This window comes from Amphiura filiformis, chromosome 11 (assembly GCF_039555335.1).
Source record: "Amphiura filiformis chromosome 11, Afil_fr2py, whole genome shotgun sequence".
Lineage (NCBI taxonomy): Eukaryota > Metazoa > Echinodermata > Ophiuroidea > Amphilepidida > Amphiuridae > Amphiura > Amphiura filiformis.
The window spans coordinates 52,380,084-52,385,152 of record NC_092638.1 but is presented as its reverse complement, the minus strand read 5'-3'; the positions used below and the strand labels follow the sequence as shown (position 1 = coordinate 52,385,152).

Below are 5,069 nucleotides of genomic sequence, written 5' to 3'. Positions count from 1 at the left end.
AGAATAACAACAGAAGAGGATCGGAAAAATAAATAAGAAAGAAATTCAATATTTTGATATCCGTTGAATGTTATGGTAGTAGGCTTATGCGTTCTTGCTTCAAATATTATCAGTAAAGGGACCTTCAGTTGTTTCATGATTGAGAATGTTATTTCCGAATATTATGTTATAACACGAAGACAGACCTATTACACATCTTAAAATATACTCTATCATCCTCCCAAAATTACGAACTAAAGGGAAACGGTTTTTTTTTTCGTAAAATCAAAAATCTATTTGTGTATAGGGCTGTGGGCCTAATCATGATGGCAATGTTTTAAAAAGCTTGCCTCGTTTCGGGCGTCCAGGTCTTGTCCTGTTGCGGCCTGGGGTTGCGGCGAGCAACAAGCGGCATTTGTCAATAGAACCCGTCTCGACAGCTTTGTAAAGTGTTGTCTTTTCGTCCTGTAAAATGTACAAACACAGATAAACAAATGCGCGAGTGACAAAACAAAATGGACAAAAACAAATAACTAGTTCCTCTGCCAGGATTCGAACCCGGGAATCCCACGTGGCAGACAAGATTTCTTACTACTCCATTTTGTCCGTCGTTTACAAATCATTGAAAATTATATCATAAAATATCGTAACCGTACACGAAAAACAGTAAAAAACTGTAAAAAAAAACTTTATATGTATACTGGAGTGATCTATCTCATCACAACGGATTTAGACTGTATTGCTTGATAAAATTTGCACTTTCAGAATTATTTGTCATATTATAGTTTTGGGTTAAGGGATCTGGAATGAGCGTTTTGAGCGTTTCGACAGTATTTTTTATGGGACATGAGAGCACCTCAGACGTATCGAATCGCATTCTGAATACGAAGCATGTCTTTCTGATATCAAATAATTTTCATATTTTAAAAATCACAATATAATACAAATTTTATGACAAATTATAAAAATTTGATATTTTCAAATTTTTGATATATAACAGTCCTCGAAGTAAATGTTATAAATCTAATGATATATTCTTAAAGTGTATGTAGCTGGGAGGAAAAGCCGACGATCAATTGAAAATTTTGACCTTTCATATTGAAGATATGGATTTTTTTTTTTTTTTTTCTAATTTTTTTTGGTGTTTTGGGAAAAAAATCCATATCTTCAATACGAAAGGTCAAAATTTTCAATTGATCGTCGGCATTTCATCCCACCTACATACACTTCAAGTATAAATCATCAGATTTATAAAGTTTACTTCGAGTACTGTTAAATATTAAAAATATCAATTTTAATGATTTGCCATAAAATGTGTATTACATTGCGAATTTCAAAAATCAAAATTATTTGATATCAGAAGGACATTCTTCGTATTCAGAATGCAATTCGATATGTCTGATGTGCTCTAATGTCCCACAATAAATACTGTCCAAACGTTCATACCCCTTCCCTTAACATGCTAAACCAATGACGACGACAAAATTGTATAAATCTTGGCTGAAAACTAGAATTGACCTTTTCGGTCCCATAATTTATTGCGGTTAGACCTGAGATATCGTCATTTGACGTCACGCCGAATTGCAATGCGCAGTAACGATGTTGGCTAAACCATTGTAAATCCCAGCAAACACAAAAACGTTTTAAAAACGTTTTAAATAGGTTATATTTTGGCTTTTGGTTTAGGTAAAAACGTTTTAATAACATTAAAATGTCGGGTTATATAAAGGTAATGATAACGTTTTAAAACGTTTTGTATGAAAACACACTACAACAATATTTTTAAATGTTATCAAAAAATGTTATTGTAAACTATTTTTACAAACATTTTTGCCAAATATTGTGTCAATACTTAAATAACATTATGTTAAAATGTTTGAACCCAGCAAACACAGAAATGTTCTTAAAATGTATTTTTCAAAACCTTTTAATAACATTTAAATGTCGGTTATATAAAGGTCATGAAAACGTTTTTAAAACGTTATTGAAAATATTTTGGGCAAATATTTTTTGCAAAATATTTTTTCAACCCCAAAATAACATTCTGTTTAGAATGTTTTAGATCAAGTTTTCAAGAATGTTTTTGGAATGTTATTAAAACGTTTTTATACCCTTTATATAACCCGACATTCAAACGTTTTCTGTAAAACATTTTTGTTTGCTGAGCTGTAGATTATCAAAACATGTTTTTTAAAGTTATGAAAACGTTTTATACTCTTAATATACCCTTTATATAACCCGACATTTAAACGTTTTCTGACAACCTTTTATAACTTTTTCCGAATGATGTCGAAAACGTTTTGTGTTTGCTGGGACGATGTGCGCATCGGCGTGACGTCACATGACGATATATCGGGTATAACCGCAAAGAATTATGGGATTTACCGAAAAGGTCATATAAGAATAACATTGTTTTGTTTTATGTTGACGTACGTCCGAGTCGATATATGAAATTATTGGGCGTTCATATGGGCAATCCGAACATACAAGGTCAAAGTTTACACCAGGTTCAAATTCAAAAATGCTAAAAATAATTGTTTAAAAAAACTTAATTGGCCTATACACACCAATTTTGTAGTCAAGTCCTCAGTATCCGAGTCCGAGCCCTGGGAATCCGAGTCCAATTCCGAGTAGGTGCGGATGTCCGAGTCCTCATCATCCGAGTACCAGTCCTCTGCGGCTTCCGAGTCCGAATCCTCAATGTAAAAAATGCAATACCAAGTTTTTCAGATTTTTATATTAGTTCTTATAATAAGCCTGCATGGTACAGTATAGGACGCTTTAAAACATTATAAAAACTGCTTGCACTTGAATGGCAGAAGTGGGGTTCTAATTTTCCGATTGAATCATGTCATTATCAATTATGAGAACATTATCTATATAGTAGCTGCCGGTCCCGGGAGAAGCTCAGATGGACATCTTTGCCATTTGAGTTTAACAAATCACGTTTAATAAATATACTGGTAACTTTCTCGACGACCACCCCTTATTCATCTGCTCAACAGCTTATAATATCATGGATCATGTCGGTTTGCCAATACTAACAAAAAAACTGTTAAATTTTTATTGAATACTCATTACTTTTTAGCTTTTAATGTTAATTTACATAGGCCATGAAGCAATCTATATTTTTTTTATAGTGTGGATCAATGTAGTATGTGATTGCAATAGTTAGGGGTACACGATGTATTTGGTGGTCGAAGCAGCCAAAAAAAATCGGTTTTCATTATCGAAATCAATATATTATTGAAAAATAACACTTTGATGTTTTGTACAAGTTCATTCTATAAATCATATACACCAGGCACAAAAAGAAACTCGTCAGTTATATTCATGCTTGCTGTTCAATAACTTGATAATTTTGGATTATTCTGAAATATACATTTTGTTAATTGGACTTTTCTTTCTCATTTGACACCATGTTCGTGAACATTGAGCAAGAATTGACCAAGATATGCGCCTCCAAACTCTCAAACCCCAAAATCACAAGTTGCAATTTTAACGATTCAATTGTGCCTGTTACACCATGTACACTGTGTGCTTTATTGATTGGCCCGTGGTGCTTGTGTGCAATACAACGATGCGTTCCCATTGAAAATCGTTGAAAATGCAACTTTTGATTTTGGTGTTTGAGGCTTTGGAGGCGCATATCTTGGTCAATTCTTGTTCATTTTTCACGAACAGGGTGTCAAATGAGAAAGCAAAGTCCAATTAACAAAATGTATATTTCAGAATAATTCAAAATTATCAAGTTATTGAACAGCAAGGATTAATATAACTGACGAGTTTCTTTTTGTGTCTGGTGTACTTTGAAAACTTGCTTGATATATTGTTGTTAATGAGTTATGTACGTTTTACAAAAGTGTTGCTGTTTCAGCCCTCTTTACAACATAACTCAAGAACAACAGGGCCAACAAAAGTATATCTGTGATATTTGAATTCTTCTACACACTCGCTATGAAATGATCAATACAATTTTTGCCAAAGCTCACCAACATTCGCAAGATGCTGTGAACTACTAAATCGCAACAGTTTAAAATAGTTGCTAACCTTAATCACTTAGGTCTATATACCTTTGCAGTGTGCTGATTTCAAATCCTAAACGCAATGGTCAATGTTGAAGATGAATGAATCACCGAGATCCAAGTTATATATTAGCCCCCAAGCCCAATCAATGTGAATTTGCATGTATATAGAGGATAAAATTTACAAGTTCATATTATTTTAGCCAAAAATCAAAGTATAATACCGAATATTGCTTGCATTTTTACAGTAACTTCTTAGACCAAGGAAGTATTTGCCGAAACGTCGGGGGGGGTTGATATTTGGCCCCCCATCTCAAAATGTGGAGGGACATGTCCCCACTGTCCCCGGGATTGACGCCCATGGTTGCCGGTCTGTTTTCCAGTTCAATGACAACAACTCGCTCCCTTCAAACAAACATTTAAAGAGGAGAGCTTTCTTCTCTTCTTTTTAATAAAAATTTAAGCAATTGTTTTCTTGACGGACATTTAATTGAAAAAGTTTCGACATGCAATTTTAATTGGTCGTAAATTCGTGAAACAACAAATTCTTACATTTTTGCCGAAATCCCAGGTTCTCTTCATAATGTGGTGTGTATCCTTGTCCTTACCAAAAATGTTCAAATTCGGCAGCAGGCATTGGGCTATTCCAGAAATTAATGGCACCCCCCCTAAAGAAGACATGTGAATTTGTACCATAAATTTTTGGGAATTCCCAGAACAAAATTTTATCCCAAAAAATTGGGAATTCCCATTTTGATAAAAAAATGCTTAAAAATATTGGGAATTCCCAGTGACCCTAAAGAAGACATGCAAATTTTTGCCAAATTTTTGGGAATTCCCATACCAAAATTTTAGCAAAAAAAATTGGGAATTCCCATTTTGATAAAAAAATGCTTAAAAATATTGGGAATTCCCAGTGACCCTAAAGAAGACATGCAAATTTTTGCCAAAATTTTTGGGAATTCCCATACCAAAATTTTAGCAAAAAAAATTGGGAATTCCCATTTTGATAAAAAAAATGCTCAAAAAACTTGAGAATTCCCAGTGACCCTAAAGAAGACATAC

The 5,069-nt window shown here is 33.6% G+C and overlaps 1 long non-coding RNA gene across 1 annotated transcript; it reads right to left on the bottom strand.

Moving 5' to 3' along the window:
• Positions 1 to 370: 370 nt before the first annotated feature.
• LOC140164988 (uncharacterized) lies at positions 371 to 4,650 on the bottom strand. The gene is made up of 3 exons (XR_011860617.1): positions 4,557 to 4,650; positions 2,547 to 2,675; positions 371 to 444 (listed from the first exon to the last, which is right to left on the bottom strand). It is a non-coding gene; the product is annotated as an uncharacterized lncRNA (long non-coding RNA).
• Positions 4,651 to 5,069: the final 419 nt, after the last annotated feature.